The sequence below is a fragment of the Lithobates pipiens genome, unplaced genomic scaffold, assembly GCF_037356315.1.
Source record: "Lithobates pipiens isolate NorthernLeopardFrog02 unplaced genomic scaffold, aLitPip1_a1.2 Scaffold_13, whole genome shotgun sequence".
Lineage (NCBI taxonomy): Eukaryota > Metazoa > Chordata > Amphibia > Anura > Ranidae > Lithobates > Lithobates pipiens.
Genome location: NW_027507718.1, coordinates 30,466,676 through 30,491,133, shown reverse-complemented (window position 1 = coordinate 30,491,133; position 24,458 = coordinate 30,466,676).

The window sequence follows — 24,458 nt, the reverse complement described above, 5'->3', positions numbered from 1 at the left end:
TCACACTTACCTAGGTGGATGCAACTGGCTCTAACACTGAAAACTGAATGATTAAACACTGCTGATTACTAGGTTCTCAGACCACCTTGAGCAGAGAGCTGGTTACTGTTATTCACCGCTGTCTCCCCCCCACGCAGTCACTGGAGCACTGGGCTGTGAAGGGGAGGGTGCGAGTCAGTGAGAGGCTGAACCAGGTGCCAGTCCAGGCATGTGGCTTGTAACGATCATGTCTGAGCCTGGACCAGCTCTGTGACTTCAGCCCGCTGTCAGCTGAAATTGGGTCGACTTCCAATATGTGAGCGACGTTTCTTCTGAGCTCCGGACCGCGCTAAAATTCTTCATTATCCTGTGCTGCCATACACTGAATTTTCTCAAAAGATTTTCTAAAAGATCCTGGATGTATCCCTTCTGCTCCACTGAGTATAATGCAATGCAGATCACAATGCATTACATTCTTTCTCCGGTATGCTGGCCAGGGAAACTAAGTGGAGTCCCTGGAAGTGAAGTCAAACACGCTGCTTTCTGGGTCAGCAACAAGAAGGGGAAGAAAGCAGATGTGAGTCCACTCTGCTCTGTCCCCTCTACCCGGTGGTACCTTCTATGTTGATCCCAGGCCTGCAGATGGGCAAGCGGAGCCCGGAACACATGGCAGGGCATGCACTCGGGGTGTGGTTGCATTCGGGCCGCATCGTAGCCACCCAAGTGTTTCCATCTGACAATTTTGATGGCAACATATAGGCCTGGTAGCAAAAGGAAAAATGTCCTGTAAAAATGAGAAATGAACTAACTAATCTTAACAAATATCTGCACTAGAAATTATCAAGCAATGCTTGATTATTATAGGGAAAAAAAAGTGGCTTGCAAAGAGATATTAAATCAACTCATCTCTCAACCTTCTTCAACACTTAAGCTGGCCATACACCTATAGATTATCTGCAGATTTTCTATGGTTAGATGGAAAAAGTGCAACAGATTTCTCCATGTTCGCTAAACTGTGTGGATGGAGGAATCTCGCACTTTTTCCATCTAACCATAGAAAATCTTCAGATAATCTATAGGTGTATGGCCAGCTTAAAACTGGAGAGTGCAAAACCTGATAAAGCTCTGCATAGAAAACAATCAGCTTCCAGGTGTTTTCGTTTGTAATAGAACAAGCTGACGTTAGAAGCTGATAGGCTACCATGCACAGCTGGACCAGATTTTGCACTTTCCAGTTTTAGAAAATAAAACAATTAGTGAACATATAGAATATATGTAATGAAGTGACCTATTTATTCTGCCTGTTACTTAAAGCCCTTGCATGAAGGGACTGCTCAGGAATTTAGCTGCACAACCCCTTGGATTATAAATATTCTTGAAAGAGAGAGCTCTTTAATAGGAGTCCTATGGTCCTATGCCAGCAGACTGTGTTTAACCCTCCACTGACTATTGCCAATGGCATATTTAGGGCCTTAAAAACACAGGCTACACAGTTGTTGTTTAAAGCAGTTTATTACTGTGTTCATCTCTTTATATTGTTATTAGGTTGTTTTGGTATTGCTGCATTGCCTTAAACGTTTTCTGCAGGGCCATTATTCTGTTTCTATTAAACTTTATGGCTTTAGGCTACTGGTGTGTCAGTTAGTTTGGGCCTGGTTCATGACGAGTCACCACCAAAGGATGGCAAGAGGACCCATCTATCTGGTGACTCCTTAGGGGGGTAGAGCTACAATTGCAACAGGTCCTATTAACAAATCAAAAATCACATTTTATCAGATCTTAGTATAGTGAACCAGATCTGACCATCTGTGGTAGGATATTCTAAATACCATTATTGCATTTTGTACTGTCCTAATAATTACCGTATATACTCGAGTATAAGCCGAGATTTTCAGCCTCTTTTTTGAGGCTGAAAGTGCCCCCTCGGCTTATACTCGAGTCGCCGCTGTCTGACTGCTCGATCAGCGTATCGAGCAGACAGACGGCGGACATTAATTTTCAAAAGCCGCGCCTCCTTCTCCGCCTCCGCCTGTGATAGGCGGAACACTGAATTTCCCAGCAGTCAGTGTTCCGCCTATCACGGACATCCGCTCATTCTCATACTACGGACGAGTATGAGAGGATGTCCGTGATAGGCGGAACACAGGCTGCTGGGAAATTGAGTGTTCCGCCTATCACAGGCGGAGGCGGAATTTTGAATTGTAGAATGGCCGCCGAGAAGAGCGGCGATCCATCGGCACGGGACGGAGGAGGCACGGGACGGAGGAGGCACGGCACGGGACGGAGGAGACACGGGACGGAGGAGGCACGGCACGGGACGGAGGAGGCACGGGACGGAGGAGGCACGGCACGGGACGGAGGAGGCTCGGGACGACGGCGGCTCGGGACGGAGGCTTGGGACACAGGTAGGCTGGACACACACACAAGGCTGCACGGACACACACACACACACACACACACACAGGGATGGATGGATGGATGGATGGATACACACACACACACACACACACACACACACACAGGGATGGATGGATGGATGGATGGATACACACACACACACACACACACACACACAGGGATGGATGGATGGATGGATGGATACACACACACACACACACACACACACACACAGGGATGGATGGATGGATGGATACACACACAGTGATGGATGGATGGATGGACACACACACAGGGATGGATGGACGGACACACACACAGGGATGGACGGACACACAGGGATGGACAGCCATGTCTCACCCTCGGCTTATACACGAGTCAATAAGTTTTCCAGTTTTTTGGGGGTAAATTGGGGGCCTCGGCTTATACTCGGGTCGGCCTATACTCGAGTATATACGGTAAACCTTTTTATGCCAAAAAATCAACTTGGATGTGTACAGATGACTAAGTAACATCACAAAGCATGAACAGAAAATGAAGCTAGCTTTAGTGCCTTACCTAATTATAAAATATTTTAAACTACAAAATAAAGTATTTTTTCTTTTAGCTAACTAAATATGTGATTTTTTTTTTTTCTGTAAAGCGCTATTCCTTTCTACCTTGCAGTAGCTGTTCATTTGCTTTCTGAGTTCCCTCATTAAATGGATATGTGGGAGGATATTGCATAGCAGTTGTGTGTGTGTGTCTGTGTATGTGTGTCATTCCTCTGTAAGCTGCAGGTGTAATGTACTCTATATTACCAAAAGTATTGGGACACCTGCCTTTACACATGAACTTTAAAAATATACCAGTCTTAGCATGTAGGGTTCAATATTGAGTTGGCCCACCCTTTACAGCTATAACAGCTCCAACTCTTCTGAGAAGGCTGTCCACAAGGTTTAGGAGTGTGTCTATGGGAATGTTTGACCATTCTTCCAGAAGTGCATTTGTGAGGTCAGGCACTGATGTGGACTAGAAGGCCTGGCTCGCAGTCTCTGCTCTAATTCATCCCAAGGGTGTTCTATTGGGTTGAGGTCAGGACTCTGTGCAGGCAAGTCAAGTCCCCCCCTCCCCAAACTCGCTCATCCATGTCTTTATGGACCTTGCTTTGTGCACTGATGCGCAGTCATGTTGGAACAGGAAGGGGCCACCCTAAACTGCTCCCACAATGTTGGGAACATGAAATTGTCCAAAATGTCTGAGTATGCTTATGCCTTAAGAGTTCCCTTCACTGTAACTAAGGGGCCAGTGATGTTATATATAAGCTGGTATTCTATATGTAATATAAGAGATATGCTCACTGACCCTATGAGATGCCACTGTCTAAAAATGTCTGTTGCACAGATACAATGAACTTCAAGCCTTTCATATCTGATCTAATTATATTACAAAGGTTTCTCAGTGCTGGTGAACTCACAGTTGTCTTTTTGGTAGGCTTATTGACAGATTAAATTAATCAGAGTAGTTAACTTCATCAATGCTGTATGTAACTGGTAAGAGGAAAGGTTAAAGGAAACCTTATCAGAAAGAAACATGAAAGGTCCAAATGCTATAATATAAAGTGTTAGTCCTCTTTTTCACATAACATGAAAGGGTAAAGTAAACTCCCTCCTCACCCCTCTGGTCTCCATGTACCATATGTGATCCCCATCTTCCATTGCCCTCTCTCTAGCTGGAATAATGGTCTGTCACTTCCAAACTTCGCTAAACATTAGGGGCTATTTAACAGAATATTGCTCGCAATGGTAAATGCTTATTGGTTAGTGTTGGCTATGTTATGTCTTCTTTGTTCCGGAATGCCATCCTGGAAAAAGCAGCTACCAACAATTCTGATTGGTCAGTACGATACCATGGGCAGTCCTAACCAATAGGCATTCACCATTGCAAACAATACGTTGCTAAACAGCCGCCAGCACTGTTTAGTTATGTTTTAAAGTGCTGTACCACTATACCAGCTGGAGAGGGCCACGGAGGATGGGGAACACATATGGCACATGCACTGAGGATGGGGGTGGGGGGGTTGTTGTGAGTCAGTTCACCTCTTCTTTTTTTGTAAGAAAGATAACCTATGTCCTGATGGTAAGCTGTTACCTTTTGATGATTTTAAATCATGGTTTAACCTCCCCAATCACCTGTTCTTCAGGTACCTGCAGCTCTGCCATGCCTATTCTGCCCAGTTTGGCACATCCCCAGTTGACCTGTACACCTCAGACATTAAAAATATGTTTTCTTTTTATCACAATAAATTTTTTTGAGTAAAATAGCATGTGTACAATCATTGGTAAATGAAATGTAAACATTAGTGAAACATATTAATGAACTTAACAACGTACAGTAGAAACGTTCGAATAACAAAATAGCATGTATTAATGACTAATACAATTATAAACGTTGTAGTAAGCACGTGTGTCAGCATCTTGTTTTATCAGGTTAAGAAATCAAAAAACATAAACCAGAACAAAAACCTGTATGTCTGGTGTAGCAATCATGTAAGAAAAGCATTTCAGTGTCTGTTATATCTTCTGAAGTAGAAAATTTGGGAGTGTTAATATATAGACATCAGTTGTGTTGTAAAATTTGGTAAGCCTCTGTTTTAATAAAAGTATGCCAGGGTTCCCATATATGTAAAAATTGTGTTATATTTCCCCGTTTTGTAGCAAGGGTTTCCTCCATTTCAAAGATATATCTAATTTTTGCAAGCCATTCAGTAATGGAAGGGATGTTTTTAGAATTCCAGTATAGGGGAATTAGACATTTGGAAAAATATGCTATGCAATGACTTGTGAACTAAACCACTTTCAGAACTATACAGGGCTCTCCTGCCATCAATTCATGTTGGTATGGAGACTTCCAGATATAGAAAATGAAGATTGGGAAGACTTGTGGGATTACCCCTTCTCTCAATTGGAAGACAGTAGAGATAAATTGATCCAATTCAAATTGGTACAAAGAATATCTGACAGGCTAAATAAAATGTTCCCGGGTCTCCCCTCCCAGTGCTGGAGGTGTTCGGAAGAACATGCAGACTTTAAACACATATTCTGGACATGTATAGAAATAAAAAAAATTTGGGCTGAAGTTACACAGTTTATTGCTACACTAACTACCGTAAGAGTTCCTTTCACCATAGAAGTTTGCTCACTGGGTCCAGTGACCCCTCTAGCTCCTCATAGGGCACTTAGAACCCTCCCTAGTTTAGTTTACTTCTTTTTTACGCCCGCAAAGCCATTATATTGAAATGGAAATCCAGGGAGGCCCACCACTATAGTTGTCTGGCAATCCTTAGTGAATGCTGCATTGCCATTATATAAAGCCACATACCTCTCCCGTGGATGTCCTAATAAATTCTCTAAAGTATGGGATAGCTGGCTTGAATCACCCTCAACGGCTTCTGCCTGAGATATTAAGCTCTCTGGATATAAGTGTTTGTGGACTTACACACTATAGTGACATTACGACTTAACTGTGCGCCTAGTAGCTCAAAGGTGCATATAATCCTAACCAATGAAATATCAAAGACGACCAATACCATAGGTTAGTCTCTGCAACAATTCTATATTTAGAGCTTAGCAGCTGTTTTGTTAGATTAGGTTATGTAATCCTATGTTTTATTTTCTTGTTGCTTTGTTTGTTTTGAGCCATGTATGCCCAGAGGCTCTGAGTTGTATTTTCTTTGCAAAACTAATAAAAAGAATAAAAAAATAAAAAAAGATAAACTAATCCTTTAAAGCTGAAAAGAAAGGTGCCTCTAAGTGTAGTATGCCAAATGTAATAATGTACACAATGGGTTAAAAGCACTTACAAGACCATTGAGTGTTAAAAAACATGATAAAATCAGGAGTCCTAAGACATAGCAAACGCATTTAACGACTACTATAGCTACCTGTATAATCTGAATGTAGACACATCAACCATCCCCTGTGGAAATTGATGAAATTCCAAAACCAGATCAACCTACCTACACTGACAGAATCTCAACTGGCCTCTTTAAATGCACCATTTTCTGCACCAGAAATTCTCGCAACCATTGCGTCACTACCCCCTGGGAAGGCCCCAGGTCCTCACGCCCTTATGGGGAAATATTTTAAACAATTTTCCACGTACCTGCTTCCCCACTTGACAAAACTTTTCAATACGGCTGCCTCCTCTTCAATGTTCACAAAAGAATCATTGGCTGCTCTCATTATAATGCTCCCGGAACCTGGTAAGGAACCGACCTCCCCCCAAAACTTTCCCCTACTCAATCTTGAGTTAAAGATTTATGCCAAAACCATCGCTAGGTGCTTAATGACAATTATGCCAGACCTGATACACAAAGATCAGTCAGGATTCATCACAGGTAGGCAAACACCAGATGCAACAAGATGCCTGATAGATCTGATACACCGCACAGAATCAAGAAGAACTCCTTCTCTGCTTCTCTCTTTACATGCACAGAAGGCATTCGATAGGGTCCACTGTTCATATTTACAGAAAGTGTTACTTAAATCCGGGTTTAAGGATAATATATATATATATATATATATATATATATATATATCATCTAATATGTTGTCCCAACCATTTCATATCACAAATGGTACCCAACAGGGATGCCCCATCACCATTAATCGTCAACCTAGTACTGAAGCCATTGGCGAAACACATACGCACAAACTCTAGGATATCAGGAATAAATATAGGGTCCACCACACATGAGATCAGTCTTTTCACGGACGATGTGATACTGATCCTCACAAACCCTACCTCATCTCTAGCAGAAGCTCACAAAACATTGGAATAGTTCGGACACATATTCTACTACAAACTAAACACCACCAAATCACACATCCTTGATCTAAAACTAGATGCCACTACAAAAAACCTGTTGCAAACACAATACCCCATCGCCTGGCCAGACCGCAGTATCTCCTATCCAGGAATACAACTCACGAGATCTACCAAACATTTTTTTTCTACCAACTTTAAACCCTGTCTGAACAAACTTCACCTCAGCTCCTAAAATATCACTAGATTAGAACTTTCATGGTCTGGTAGATTGTCAGCATTTAAAATGATGCAGTTACCCCAAATTTTATATATTCAGAACCATCCCCATTCCTAAATACTACTTCGCTTCTTTACAAACCTTACTGCATTTGGTACGGAACCAAACCTAGGAGCATACACTCCAAACTTCGGAAACATAAATTGGCGGGAGGATCAAGGTCAATTGATTTTGAAGACTATCACACAGCAGCAATCTTAGATCAAACCAATGAATGGTTCCAACAACCTCTGGGGAAGCTGGGGGGTATGATCAAAAACTCCATACTACTTCGCCCCAATTTAAAGGGGTGGTTAATGAGCACTCCATTAGGATCCAAACTGCCCAAGGTCCTTCCCCCCACCATGGTGGCTGCGACCAAAGCATAGCAAAAACTAACCCAGGACATACATCATGGTCTAAACACTCCGCAGATACCAATTCCAATCAAATCTTTACACCATCTTTCACCTGACCTATCATTGATACATTGGTCTAGGAAAGGTATCACATCCATTCAACAGCTATTCCAGGACTCTCATCCAAAAACTTCCTCTCTCCTCCAAAAAGAATTTAACTTGTCCCACTTGGACATCTTTACTTATATCCGCATGAAACGCTGCCTCGATAAAATCAGACCTCCTTTCTACATGATCCCAGTAGCAGCATGGGAATATCTGAACTATCCCACCCCTAAAACAAAGGGACTATCCACATATATAACTTCTTGCACCTAAAACGACAATTCACAAAAACAGCATCCCACGCACACTGGGACAACGACCTAGAAGCGTCTTTCACAGAACAACAATGGAAACAAGCATTAAGATCCATCTATAATGCCACTAAATGTTCCGCACTATGGGAACTTACTCAAAAGCTGTCCCTTAGATGGTACTTAACTCCCTCAAGGTTAGCTTCATACAATCCCAAGACACCAGACAAGAGATGCAATTCTACAAAGGGAGACATACTCCATATTTTTTGGAAATGTAAACATATCCAGACCTTTTGGAAAACCATATTTCAAATCATTACTGACGTAACACGCCTACATATCGCCCCTACTCCAGGCCTAGCTCTTCTGAATCTGACCATAGACGAAATACCTCACCCACTTAGACATATAATGACTCACATCCTACTGGAAACGAGGCTGTCCATAACCAGGCTGTGGAAAACAGAGAAAGACTCCCTCCACTAACCAGCTTCTAGCAATCGTCAACCTTCATTATGGTTATGAATTAATGATGGCCTCAAGTGAGGGTCTTTTACCCAAAGAAAAAAGTAGGTGGTCATCGTGTGAACAGTGAGCCATGGGAGCCACTGGATTCCTATGACACCCACCACTTATGCCTTGATATATTCTTACTGTGAACTCAAGTAGTACACTACTCACATTAGATTATAACTGTAGGAAATATGCTAAACTCAAATATCACGACACCACCCTTTCCTGGGTCACAGTTGAGTTCCCATTGGGGTGTCTAGGTGAGGGAACAGCGAGTCAAGTACATATCTCGGTTGGGATAGCATATTAGTGCAATTACTTGTAAGTGTCAGGCCGCGTACACACGCGCGGACTGTTTGCCCAACCTTGTTCGTCAAACAGTTTCGGCAAACAGTCCGCTCAAAATTTGCATGAGCGGACTTGCCCACACACGAGCGGACTGTTTCAGCGAACTGTTTGCCAAACAGTTCGCTCAACTTTTGAAATGAACGGACTCGCCCACGTAAGGAGGAGGCAAATCCGCCCATTTCGAGCGCGTGTACAGGTAGGCGGGGCCCGCGAAGGAGACGTCGCGGGCTCCGCCGCCTGGAATGGGCTTAAAGGGGAACCCCAACGCCGAAAAAAATCGGCGTGGGGGTTCCCCCAAAGTCCACACCAGACCCTTGTCCGAGCACGCTACCCGGCCGGCCAGGAAAGGGGGGCGAGCGAGCGCGCCCCCCCTCCTGAGCCGTACCAGGCCGCGTGCCCTCAACATGGGGGGTGCCTTGGGGAAGGGGGGGCCGCGCTGCCCCCCCACCCCAAAGCACCTTGTCCCCATGTTGATGAGGACAAGGGCCTCTTCCCGACAACCCTGGCCGTTGGTTGTCGGGGTCTGCGGGCGGGGGGCTTATCGGAATCCGGGAGCCCCCTTTAAGAAGGGGGCCCCCGGATACCGGCCCCCCACCCTATGTGAATGAGTATGGGGTACAATGTACCCCTACCCATTCACCTGTGAAATAAAGTACAAAAAAAAACACAACACAGGGGAAAAAATATTTTATTGCACAGCTCCGGGGGTCTTCCGTCTTCGGGGGTCTTCTCGCCGGACTCCTCCGCTATCTGTGTGTAGCTCTTTTACTAGCGGAGGAGCCCGGCTTTCTTCCTCCCCGCCGCCGGCCTCTTCTCCCGACTTCGGGGGTCTTGTCCCCCTCTTCGGTTCTTCTGCCGGGCCACCGCGCCTTCTTGTAGCTCTTTTGCAGGCGGTGGCCCGGTCTTCTGTCGCCGCTGCCTTCCGTTCTTCTGTCGCCGCCTTCGGTTCTTCTGCCGGGCCACCGCGCCTTCTTGTAGCTCTTTTACAGGCGGTGGCCCGGTCTTCTGTCGCCGCTGTCCTCGCCGCCGCCGCCGCCTTCCGTTCTTGTTCTTCTTCTTGTTCTTCTTCTCCTGGAGATGTTGACTCGACGAGCTCTCCGGCCGGAATGCCAGAGCCGCGCTGTGCGGTCACTTATATAGTGACAATGGGGCGGTGTCACATGGTATATGTCACATGGGTTGGTCACATGGTGACCCCGCCCCCTTACGATGTCATAGTCCCCATGTGACATCAACCCATGTGACCAACCCATGTGACCAACCCATGTGACATATACCATGTGACACCGCCCCATTGTCACTATATAAGTGACCGCACAGCGCGGCTCTGGCATTCCGGCCGGAGAGCTCGTCGAGTCAACATCTCCAGGAGAACAAGAACAAGAAGAAGAACAAGAACGGAAGGCGGCGGCGGCGGCGACGACAGCGGCGACAGAAGACCGGGCCACCGCCTGTAAAAGAGCTACAAGAAGGCGCGGTGGCCCGGCAGAAGAACCGAAGGCGGCGACAGAAGAACGGAAGGCAGCGGCGACAGAAGACCGAAGAGGGGGACAAGACCCCCGAAGTCGGGAGAAGAGGCCGGAGGCGGGGAGGAAGAAAGCCGGGCTCCTCCGCTAGTAAAAGAGCTACACACACATAGCGGAGGAGTCCGGCGAGAAGACCCCCGAAGACGGAAGACCCCCGGAGCTGTGCAATAAAATATTTTTTCCCCTGTGTTGTGTTTTTTTTTGTACTTTATTTCACAGGTGAATGGGTAGGGGTACATTGTACCCCATACTCATTCACATAGGGTGGGGGGCCGGTATCCGGGGGCCCCCTTCTTAAAGGGGGCTCCCGGATTCCGATAAGCCCCCCGCCCGCAGACCCCGACAACCAACGGCCAGGGTTGTCGGGAAGAGGCCCTTGTCCTCATCAACATGGGGACAAGGTGCTTTGGGGTGGGGGGGCCGCGCGGCCCCCCTTCCCCAAGGCACCCCCCATGTTGAGGGCACACGGCCTGGTACGGCTCAGGAGGGGGGGCGCGCTCGCTCGCCCCCCTTTCCTGGCCGGCCGGGTAGCGTGCTCGGACAAGGGTCTGGTGTGGACTTTGGGGGAACCCCCACGCCGATTTTTTTCGCCGTTGGGGTTCCCCTTTAAGCCCATTCCAGGCGGCGGAGCCCGCGACGTCTCCTTCGCGGGCCCCGCCTACCTGTACACGCGCTCGAAATGGGCGGACTTTCCGAGCGGGAACAGTCCGCTCATTTCGAAAGTACAGCGGACAGGCCCACACACGGGCGGACTGTTCGCTCAAACACAGTTTCAGCGGACAGTTTTTCGGAATTTCCGAAAGACTTTGTCCGTCCAACTGTCCGCTGAAACTGTCCGCTGAAAGCCCACACACGAGCGGACTGTCCGCCCAAACACTGTTCAGCGGACAAGGTTGGGCGAACAGTCCGCCCGTGTGTACGCGGCCTCACTGTTTCTGTTACCTCTATGTTTGACTAAAAAACAGTTTTTCAATATTTCATAAATGTCAGTTTATAACATGTAAATCGTTATGCAATGTACACATTGTATCCCTTTTGATTATTCTTGAAACAATAAAAAACGATTGATGAAAAAAAATCAGGCGCCCTCATCTGTGGCATGTGTCCATCCTAGGCACAGTGGTAGAGAGCAGTGTAGAGCCGTTCAGCAGCAGTAAAGTGTTCTCATATGTGCTGGAGAGAGGAGGCAGCAGGAAAGCCTGTGTTCACTGCAGGACACACAAAGGCTCATGGCGTCAGTAGGGAGAAAGGGGCAGCGATGTGTTTTGGAGCATGTGCGGCTCCTTCATCAAACCTCTCCTCTAACCAAAGTCCTGCCAGAATTCCCATCTCATCGCTATCATCCCTCTGACCAGCTATAGCCAGCTATAGTCTCACACAATGCTCCTTTACTGTAGTTTGCACTTAAGACTCATTCACACAATTGCACTGCAGTAAAGTGTGCATTACAGTGAGGCATATGCACTATGCGTGCTGGTGCTGTGCCATTCATTCATTAACTAAAATGCATTGCAGTGCACTTCCAAAAATGCAGCATGCACAATTTTTGTCCATTGTGGTGCATTAGGCAGCTCACTCAAATTAATGGGTTGTCCTAACACTAGGCACGCATACATACACAAAGTCCACATACAGTACTTTACAATATCTAACATAATACACATTAAAAAGCGAATCAATATGTGTTAAGGATTCATTAAACCCATTTTTAAAATGTTTGTTCATAAAGAATTTATATCAATAGGTTATACAGCAAAGAAGCTGCCTATATACCTTTTTGCAGACTGCATATACTGCAGTTATGTTACATTGTTATCTTGTTCTTCACTGCACTCTACAGGAGGAGCAATGAAAAATTCTGTGACTAAGCTATTCTTCCTTCCCTCCACCACATCAAGCTCCATCTAGCAGGTGCAGATCTGCTTGAGGGTAATGCCGATCGGTGCTTTTGTGGTCACTTGCTGCCAATGAACATGCAAGAGCAGATCTACTTGATGGTGTGTTCACTGACAACATGTGACCACAACAGCACCAATCGGTGCTGTGTGGGCACAGGAAGACCTCTGTAGTGTCTTTTCCCATGCTCATTTAGTGCAGATTGGTGCTGTTGTGGTGACAAAAAAAAACTCACTTAAGAAGATCTGCCCCTGCTAGATGATGCTTAATCATTTAGAGCAGCAAAGGGAGGGAGACAGTGTGGTCTCTCAGTCGTGGTGCTGGTGCTGCCCCTGAAATCATAACAAAAATCACATGGGGCTGTTTAAATAGAAAAAGTCAGTGAAGGGATTTCTCTGGATTTATTTATAGCACATGTGCAGTGAGCGTGGCAAAGTTAAAGCCAGACAATTGGCTGCTATTAAGTTGGCACCTGTATCTAGGAAGTGAAGAGAAACAATAGGATCAAGGAGGAATCTACTAATATATAGAAGGTGCACAAATGAAAGTTGCTGCTATAAGATACAATATCTAGTTTTATGTATAAATATACTTAAACTGTTTTTGAACTTAAGAACACTTTAAAGTATAACTTTTTTTAAGTTTTGGATAGAGTGGAAAGGGAATAAAACCCGTGTTATTTTCACCCTCTCTATTTGTCCTGTTTATCATTATCAAGTGAAAGTAAAAGAAAATTCAACATTTTGGGTTGTCCCCAGAAAAGTAATAGAGTGAAAATCTTCCAATGGGGACACTGGTTTTGGTGACCTGGGGATTCCCTTAATTTGCAGGGCATTCCTCTCACTTCCTGTTGTGGCTATGGGACAGGAAGTGAAGGGAAAACTCCACAAAGGGAAATAGGTGTCAGAAAACAAAACTGACAGGGATTATAACCCTTGACTAAGTTTCTGGGGGGGTGTAGTGAAACCTGTTGGGGGCATGGCCTGGTCAGAGTCCAGGGTGAGGTTGCCACTCCATTCATCACCGGACACCATAGATGTGTGACTTCCAGGGGTCAACCTTCTTTCCAGGTATTATAACCCTCCCTTACTCCATCCAAAATAAAAAAAAGTTTTCCCTATAGTTCTACTTTAACATTTGTTCCTTTGATGCACTGCAGCATCCCTAATAGTGACATGCCTGACCTTTTCTTCACAAACTTTAGTAGTGAGACAGATTTTTCTCATAGCTCTCCTTACTTACTTTACCTTTCTCCACTCCTCTACAGCCGAAACTTCCATTATCTGGATCTATACCTTCTTTTTCACTCCTTCTCACTATGTTCAATTGCACTGACCCTGATCTAACAGCCACTCACTGCATTCAGGGCCGTCTTTAAGGCAGGGCAAATTGGCTAGCTGCCCTGGGCCCTGTCATTGTTGTGGGGCCTGACATCTTAACAATTGCTCCCTGTCACATAGTGCAGCTGCAGCTGAAGGGAAAGGGAAGAAGTGATTGGTGGGGTCCATGACTGACAGCTTTGCTGGCCAAGTGGAGAGACACACTGACAAGCAGTGGCAGGGGTCAGAGGAGTGAGGGAGGATTGCATAGAGGAGAAAATGATATAGAGGAGAAAATTACATTCCTAAGGCAGCATGGAGGAGGAAAGCCGGTGGTGGGAAAGTTACAATCTGAAATAGAGCATGTGCTTGGCTGAGCTGACGTTTGCTTGCTATTAACATGACTAAGAATGTCTGTACATACACTGGTCAGCATGGATGAGCGGACAGCTGGTATGTTTTTTGATTAGCAATCTGAATTTTCTAGTTTGCCCTGCTGAGTTGAACTTTCACTGCTTTAGCCGCTAAAGTCACTTACCTCTGCCTCTCTGCTTGCTGTGCTCATTGACAGTACTGTTTTGAATGTAATCCTGGTCAGCTTCATTAACCCCATCTTTTCTGCCACATGTTAAATTCTGCTGCAATGTAAGACAACACTTCTTCCCTTGTAAGGGGACTGCTGTGTGAGTATGTAGCATAATCTATCTAGCAAACAATCAGTGAGCAGTAAGTATGTGCAGTAACCTCTAGCAACCAATGGATGAGCAGTAATTATGTGCAGTAATCTCTAGGAACCCATTAGTGAACAGTATTGATATGTAGTAACCTCTAGCAACCAATAAGTTAGCAGGAGCAGTACAGATTTGCTGTAATCTCTAGCAACCAATATGTGAGCAATAATGATGTCCAGTAACCTCTAGCAACCAATAAGTGAGAGGGAGCAGTAAATATGTGCAGTAACCTCAAGGAATCAATGCGTGATTAGTAAAAATGTGTAGTAGCCTCTAGCAACCAATTGGTAAGCAGTTAGGATGTTCATAACCTCTGGAAACCAAAGGATGAGAGCTAATGATGTTTAGTAACCTCTATAGATGAATGGGTGGGTGGTAAGGATGTGCAGTAACCTCTAGCAACTAATCAGTGAGCCATAATGTATGCTGTAAACTGATTTTGGGTTTAGGTGACATTTATTGTAAGCCTCAGATAAGGTGGAGAGCCAAATTGCATTCCGGGGACTGGGGGGGGGGGGGGGGGGGCAAGAAAATGTTTGCCCAGGGTCCAATCAATATTAAAGAAGGCCTTGACTACTAGTGATGGACGAACTTCCGACGGGATGTTTCGCGAACGCGAACCGCGAACGCGGCCGATAGTTCGCGAACCGTAACGTTCGCGGCGGGCCCTATTGACTTCAATGGGAGGCGAACTTTACAAACCTACAGGTCATATTTGCAGCCACCAAATAATTACTAGCTGTGCACACATAGTCCCACCACATGGCCAATGACATAACACATGTATGAGGTGAATCTGGGATCGACAACTACAAGCATTCTTTTTTTATATGTGAAATTGTGACAATTCAGGACTGTGGAGCGCATGAAGGCAATGGAGCAGAGGGAAGGTCAGGGTAGGCAATGAAGAGGGTGCAGGAGATGATCACCAGCACCGTGATATAGAGCACTGACACCTGCACCGTGATAGAGTGATCTGACACCAGCACAGTGATAGAGAGCACTGACATCAGCACCGTGACATAAAACACTGACATCAGCACCGTGATATACAGCACTGACACCTGCACCATGATAGAGTGATCTGACACCAGCACCGTGATAGAGAGCACTGACATCAGCAGCGTGACATAAAGCACTGACACCAGCACCGTGATATACAGCAATGACACCTGCACCATGATAGAGTGATCTGACACCAGCACCGTGATAGAGAGCACTGACATCAGCACCGTGATAGAGAGCACTGACATCAGCAGCGTGACATAAAGCACTGACACCAGCACCTTGATATACAGCACTGACACCTGCACCGTAAGCAGCCCCAGGAGGAAGTCAGCATAGCACAGGGATGGTGGGAGCCCCTCATAATGAGCATAGCACAGGGATGGTGGGAGCCCCTCATAATATGCACAGCAGAGAGTAAGTCAGCATAGCAAAGGGATGGTGGGAGCCCCTCATAATAAGCAGCCCCAGGAGGAAGTCAGCATAACACAGTGATGGTGGGAGCCCCTCATAATAAGCATAGCACCTTCTGCAATTTCCCACTTTGGCTCAAGCCTGGTGCTCCTGCCCTACCCCTACCACCCCTGCGGAAGGGCCTGCCTCTTCCTCTGCCTGTCATTTTTTAAATGACCCTGTGACAAAACTCTCAGTCCTTATACTGATAAAGGACTGCTGCAGAATAGGGCAGCAGTAGTGCACCTCAATCCTATATATTGTGGACCTATACCAGTCCTTAAGGATTAGCAGACTGTACCTCACTCAACCCTATATACTCTAGTACGCTATACCTTACCAGTCCTTAGAAGGACCTTTGTGGAACTAGTAGGCTGTGATTAGCAGACTGTACCTCACTCAACCCTATATACTGTAGTACACTATACCTTACCAGTCCTTATAAGGAACTTTGTGGAACTAGTAGGTTGTGATTAGCAGACTGTACCTCAGTCCCTATACTGATAAAGGACTGATGCAGAATAGGGCAGCAGTCAGCAGTAGTGCACCTCAACCCTATATATTGTGGACCTATACCAGTCCTTAAGGATTAGCAGACTGTACCTCACTCAACCCTATATACTCTAGTACGCTATACCTTACCAGTCCTTAGAAGGACCTTTGTGGAACTAGTAGGTTGTGATTAGCAGACTGTACCTCAGTCCCTATACTCATAAAGGACTACTGCAGCAGAAGGGCAGCAGTCAAGTATAATATTCTTTCTATATTTGGAAGAAAGAATATTATACGTGTACAACCCTATTACCATACCAGTCCTGAAAAGGACCTTTGTGGACCTAATAGTAACAGCTAATGATTAAACTGACTGTCCCTCACTGCTACACACAGCTTCCTGCCTGTCCCTAACTCATACAGCTAGGAACTCAAATCAAATGTGAATGGCAATCAGATATCCTTAAGCTGGAAAAGGAATACTCAAAACTCAGAGCTCTACACAAACAGGACCCTCTCTGAGTTCCCACCGCCTTGCTTGACAAGACTCGACTAGAACTCAACCTTATTCTAACCACGAAAGCTGAAAAATCTATTAGGTGGTCCAGCCACAAATTTTATACACAGGCAGACAAAATAGGCACACTCCTAGCCAATAGACTCTCCCCTAGAACCAAGTTAAGCACCCTCCCTAGGATCAGAAGTGAAGGTCACCCGCCCACCTCTAACCCGCTCAAAGTTCTGAACGCCTTTCAGGACTTTTACACTTCTCTATACAGCAGCCCTTCATCTCCCAAAACAAACTTTCTTCCACAGTTTCTGGAGGGACTCCACATTCTCGTCTTATCGGATACTCATAAACAAATAATGGAATCCCCCATTCAGACAGAGGAAATTCTGGGAGTCATAAAGGACCTCAAAAAAAGGTTCCGCCCCAGGCCCTGACGGACTCTCGATCCCCTATTATAAAGCCTTTGCTAACACACTAGCCCCCCACCTAGCCAATCTCGGCAATCACAAAGCTAATGGAAGCCCCCTAGATCCCCACCTAAACACAGCGTACATCACGGTCATACCCAAACCCGATAAGAACTTGGAGGATGTCAGCAACTCGTCTCAACTTATCTCTCATTAACAATGATCTCAAAATTCTCACGAAAGTAATGGCCAATAGGCTGGCTTCCTTTATTGGGCGCTACGTCCACAAGGACCAAGTTGGATTTATCCCTGGCAGGCAGGGACCAGACCAAATATGGAGGGCGGTCGACATTGTCTCCATATTGCAGTCTAATTGGGAGGGGGGACCCAAACAATCCGGCTTCCTTCTTTCCTTAGATATCCAGAAGGCCTTTGACTCGGTCTCCTGGCAGTACATCTTCCAGCTCTTTGAAAGGTGGGGATTTGGGGTTCGCTTCCTTGGCTTGCTACAGGCCTTATACTCTCATCCGAGGGCCCAAATTAGACTTCAGGGTTACCACTCCACTCCCATACCCATCACTAGGGGTACCAGACAAGGATGCCCCCTTTCACCCCTCATATTTGCAATAGCTATTGAAGCGCTAGCAATAGCAGTCCGTCACAATACGGACATCAGAGGAGTCCAGTGTGGTAACCAAACACACAGATGTGGGCTCTTTGCAGACGACATATTGTTATTCCTTACCTCCCCCCTAACCACCTTGCCCAATTTGTCCCGAGTCCTGGACGACTTTGCCAAGATCTCAGGACTACAAGTCAACTACTCTAAGTCTGTGGCACTAAATATATCTCTCCCCACCCACCAAGCCAACTCACTCAAACAATCCTTCCCATTCCAATGGAGTGACACTGCCATCAAATACTTGGGTATCTCTCTTAGCCCTTGTACACACGGTCGGAGAATCTTTCGGAATGAGTCTTATCGGACCGTGTCGTCAGATAATCCGACTGTGTGTGGTATGTATCGGACTGATTCCGTCCGAATCTCCGTCCGACCCAATTTTCCAACATGTTGGAAATATTTCCCGACCAACTGGGCCGGACGGACCTAATCCAATCATGTGTAGAGCATTTTCATCGGACCAAGTGCCACGCATGCTCAGATCAAATTCCTACATCAAAGCTATTGGCTACTAGCCTGAATGTAGTCCCATCGTAACAAAATTACGTCATCACGCTCTGAAAGATCGGATTTTTTGCCAACTTGGCCCGACCGTGTGTATGCAACAGTTTCGGACAAGATCCGACGGACAAAATCCGACGGGCAAAATCCGACGGATTTGGTTGTAGAAATCTCCGACCGTGTGTACAGGGGCTTACACCTAGGACTGAGATGTATAATCAAAATTATCCTAAACTATACAGACAATTGGAAGCTGACCTTTGTTCATGGTCTAAACACGAATTATCTTGGCTTGGCCGGATTAACTCCATCAAAATGACCCTCCTTCCTAAAATCTTATATTACTTTCGTGCTCTCCCCATACCTGTCCGGAAGGACCATCTTAGATCTCTGCAAAGCAAGATATTGAAATACATATGGGGTAACAAGGGGTATCGCATCCCACAAAACACGCTATTCCTTCACAGGCGCAGGGGTGGGTTGGGTCTACCTAATCTCCACAAATATTACCTCACAGCCCGCCTGACCCAACTCTCCACGATCTACTCCAAATACGAGAAACCGGACTGGATGTCCATTGAACGCTGTTCCGTACCCTCATTCACGCTAGACTATCTATTGTGGTGCCCATCCAAAGCTAGGCCGCCCATCCTGTCTCCCACCCTCTCCCACTCCTGCTCCCTATGGGACGGCCTCCGCAGGGAGCCGTCCCTGGTCTCCACAATAAGCCCCCTGGCTCACATCTTTCGCAATCATGATTTCCCTCCTGGCCTCAATATTATCGCCTTCAAATGGTGGTTGGACAAAGGACTATACCGGATAGGACATTATTTTACCTCAAAGGGACCAATCTCCCTTGCCCATTGTATCGAACATTTAGAGCTCCCTGAATCAGAGAGATTCTGCTTCCAGCAAATATCTCATTTTCTACACTCGCTTTGGAAGAACAAGCCCCTTCCTCCCCCCTTTACTGAATATGAAACCTGATGCGGTAGGATCGGGGAGCAGAGGGGCGGCATATCAGTAATCTACTCGGCCCTCACTGTCCCAACAGGCAAATCCCCTTATATGACAGCATGGGAGACCGACCTCCAAACCTCCGGCAGTCTGGAGACCTGGCAGACAGCCCTAGCCAGATCCTTTCGTGGGATCCAAAACATCTCACTTATGGAAGCTAGCATTAAATTGATAACCAGGTGGTATCTCACTCCCGCCAAGTTAGCCAAAATTTATCCCACGGCAAACCCTTTATGTTTTAGAGGGTGTCAACTTCGTGGCTCCATGGTCCACATCTGGTGGGAATGCCCTAGGCTTCGATCATTCTGGAATAAAATCTTTATCTTGATTTTCAGGGTAACAGGCTGCCGGGTCCCAAGAACTCCTGAGGTTGCGTTGCTAAATGCTCCTGTTCCTTCGCTACCTATAAATGTTCAGAAACTGACCCACTTTACCCTTTTAGGTGCCAAATTTGCGATTGCCACCGCTTGGAAACAACCCAGGCCCTCTCTCCTCACAGTGAAGAGGAAGATATCCTGGATTATGTCCCAAGAAAAATTGTCAGGCATCCTGTTGGATACCACACCTAAATTTAGAAAGGTATGGGATCCTTGGGCCCGGTACATGGGAATATCCCTACTGCCGGGAGTGCCCCCAGGCTTTCCCCAGACGTCACGACCTAAACCATAGAGTTTACCCTCTCTGACTGAGCGGTAGACAACCTAGCTTCACACCCTTTCACCCTTCTTCGGAAGTAGCTCCCCCCCCTGCCCCTCTGTCCTATTCTCTTCATCCTCTCTTCCCTCGTCTATCCCTTTAGATCACTTTTCTTATGAGTACCTCAACAGAGCAATAAATGACAGGTTTACCATACAGACAGAATGCTTATTGGGGAGCTCCTTGTACGTTACCCACTGGATACTCTCTCCCTGTGGGAGGTGGGGGCTCCAGGGGACTACACCCCTACCCTGACACAGCAAGATCCCTATTAGGGGCGTCGGGGGGGGGGGGTCTTCTGGTTGCTCCCCCAGACAGATGCTATTAATGGGCTCCTCACAGGGTGATACCCTTCGGTATCTCACTTGGCCCCTATCGCCTTGAAGGGGTAGGATGTCTGTACTTTTTCGTCATTATTTTGTTTGCACTACTGTTTGTTTGAATTTTTACTTGCCCTATGGCAGCAGGCCTACCCTGCTGGAATCTGTTTGTTAATTTACGTATGTACTTGTAAGTGCCTTTTTCACAAAATAAAAACCTTTTGAAAGCTTCCTGCCTGTCCCTATTTAAACTGAAAAAACACAGGCTGCTGCAACAATAACTTGAATAGCACTCAAAACTATATTCTGTACTACTACACCATACCAGTCCTGAAAAGGACCTTTGTGGACCTAACCTTTGTGGACCTAATTAAACTGACTGTCCCTCTCTGCAACACACAACGTCCTGTCTGTCACTATCTGCACTGAGAAAAGACAATCTGCTGCAACAATGACTTGAATAGCAGTGCCTCAAACCTATATTCTGAACTACACCTATACCATACCAGTCCTTAAAAAGAACTTTTGTGGACCTAATAGCTAGCGATTTGGGTCACTGCAGTCTCTCCCTGCTCCACACAGCAACCTCTCCCTATAGTGACAGTAGAAAGAATGTAAAATGGCCGCTGAAACGGGTCTATTTATAAGTTAGGGGGAATGTCCAAGTGTCCATGTGCTGTAATGTCTCAATTGGCTGTCCTGTGCCACATGATGGATGTGTCCTCATAGGTCAAAGTTCTTTTGCACAGTAAACACGTAAGTCCGCCGGGCAAACAGCGGCAATAGTCCGGCGATCGGGCGGACCGCGAACAGCTGAAATTCGCCGCAAACCGACCTCCGGGCGACCCGTTCGGCCATCCCTATTGACTACATTAACACATTCACCTCAACCATAGCTTCCGTAGCCTCACTTACCAATACCCATGCATGACATATAAACTAGGTGGCTGAAAACCAGGGAAAAATATTTGTTATTTATGAAGACTTACAAACATACTGTAGAAGAGGAGTGCTCTCTAATCTCTTAAGTCATACATTTCCTCTCCTTTAGTAAAACAATCCAAAGCAGCTTTCCAATAAATGTGATTCCCTTCTCACATATTGTTTAAAGAATCTGTCTTATTTTTCACTTAGACAATAGATGACATGTATTGACTTCACAAAAAAAAGTGCAATTGCTCAACCCCTTCCTCTAGTCCAGTGGTCTCCGAAATTCAGCCCAGAAGTTGGATGTGGCCTTTGCTTACCTTTATCCAGCCCTTGGGGCACTATTCCTCCCACTGATACAAGACGCAATCCGACCAACTGACACCAACAATGGGGCACCATTTATCCCACTGACACAAATAATGGGCCATTGTTCCTCCCTACGATACCAAGGATAGAGCACTAGCCCTCCCCTTAATACCAAATGTGACAATGTTTTCTCACTGATTCCAGGAATATCTCCACTCCTACTAGCCACAATCCGGCCCCCCTAAAATCTAAAGGATAATAAACTGGCCCTTTGTTTATTACATTTGGAGACCCCTGCTCTAGTCTATTCGTCAACACGATTTACTCCCTTGACTGAAGAAAGGCTTTCTTCCTTAGCTTCCAAGTATTAACATTTATCCCTTTACATTTTATTGACCATCGCTTTTCATCCTTCATTTCTCCCTTCTGGATTTTTTCTTGAATTATTTAAACAAGCAGGCATCACCTCTATACATACAAAAACTTTTTTTTATAATCTTCTGCATCTCAATCCTCCCCTTCTCATTCAAACTACTCAAGTAATACATTCACTCTGAAATGAGTTTGTGGAATTGAACTAGATTCTAGATTACTAGAGTTTTGCAGTTCAATTACGTTCAATGTGGATCTTCCTAAATCCCTGCACAAAATGTGCCATTACAAGATGCATATAGTCACTTGACAGTAAAATCCAAAATGCACCTCCTTTTTTCATGCTTCTTAAGCAGAACAAGCCTCTTCAGCCTTTGATACTGTTGATTCTTCTTAACTGCTCCAAATCATCTGCTTTTTAATAGTGATGAGCCAAACATACCTGGATTCGGTTCAGGATGGGTTTAGTGAGCTTTAGATCACACCAAAATGCAGTGCGGGAGACCCGCAATCTGTGCGTGTTTTCCCCCCAAATTCAAAATGCACTGCACTTGTGATCTGAAGAGGGTGTCAGTGTTAACAACATGGTAGGTCAAGGATTAAACAAATTCAAAAACTGGGACTTTGAATAGCTATCACCAGTCTTATATAAACAATGTTATATCACCAAATTTTAGAACAATACAATAAACAACATGGAATTCAATGTTTAACATTGTAATCCCAAAAGACTTGGGTCTATTGGTACAGACTATAACTGTAATCTTCTGTTTACACGTTTCACACATTTCTCTACTTCTTCAGGACATTTAGTAAAGCTGTTTTCATGCATAGAAAGACAATATTTTATTTTTAAATAAATGAATAAAAATTAACCAACATATAATGCTATCCGGGCTTGATTAAAGAAAAAAAAAAAAACACACCACGTAACACCCACCTGATCCTTATAAGGTTATAAGGATCAGGTGGGTGTTACGTGGTGTGGGGTTTGTTTTTCCAAATCAAGCCCAGATAGCGTTATATGTTGGTTAATGTTTATTCCCTTTTTTACAGATTTATTTACAGATTTATTATACATTGGCTAATGTTAATGTTTACTAATTTATTTAGAGATTGGTGTCTTTCTATACATGAGAAAAGCTTCACTAAATGTGAAGCAGAGAAATTTGCAAGGACATATGTGATGTAAGATGCTGTCAGAGAATTTTATAAAATGTGTAGACAGAAGCTAACATGCCTAGTCTGTACCAGTAGACCACTGGACTGGAACGCATGGTACAGTCCCAGATAGCAAGCAATTGTGCTGCAAGTTTGAAAATGGCTTGCAAAGCTATTACTAGACTTTCCAAGCTTCACAAGTTTGTTGAACAATTGCAGTAAGTCCGCATTGCATGACTTCAAATCAACTTACTTTGCAAACATTCTGCAAGTCTGCTGCAAGTTCTGGTTCAGTTATGTTGTGCAACAGTCCTCCCACCACAGGGGTCACTGTTGCTGAATTTTCATGCTGTAGACTTACAGAGCTCGTGCTTTTGACTTACCACTGCAACTGTAGATGGCAGACTTGGCAATAGCATACATTGTCAAGCTGCAGCAAGAAAAGCCAGCAGAATATCAGCATGCATTAAAAAAGGGATTTACTCCAGAGATAAAACAATAATTCTACCACTTTAAAAAACTGGTTCGGCCACATCTGGAGTATTCCATCCAGTTTTGGTCACCAATCCCCAGAAAGTAGCAAGAAAATTAATATGGGGACTGAAGGACCTCAAATACGAGGAACAACTACAAGCACTAAATGTATTCTCCCTGGAGAAGAGACGCTTGAGAGGAGATACGATGGTGATATACAAATATCTCCATGGTAATCTCTGTGTAGGTAGGAAACTATTCAGTCTCAGGGAGTGTAATGCCGCATACACACGTAGCCGACTATCCGACGGACTTAGTCTGGTGGACTTCCCGCCAGACTGTCCGTCGGACTTTCCGAACTAGCTACTTGCCCACACACGGCACTTTTTCAGGGAACTAATACAGCGTACTAAGTCCGCCGTACTATCCGCCCTACTTTTGAAATGAACGGACTCGCCCACACACCCGGAGGAAAGTCCGCTCATTTCGAAGGAGACGTCGATGGCCACGCCACCTGGTATGGACTTAAAGGGGAACCCCAACGCCGAAAAAAATCGGCGTCGGGGTCCCCCCCAGGTCCACGTCAGACCCTTGTCCGAGCACGCTACCCGGCCGGCCAGGAAAGGGGGGGACGAGCAA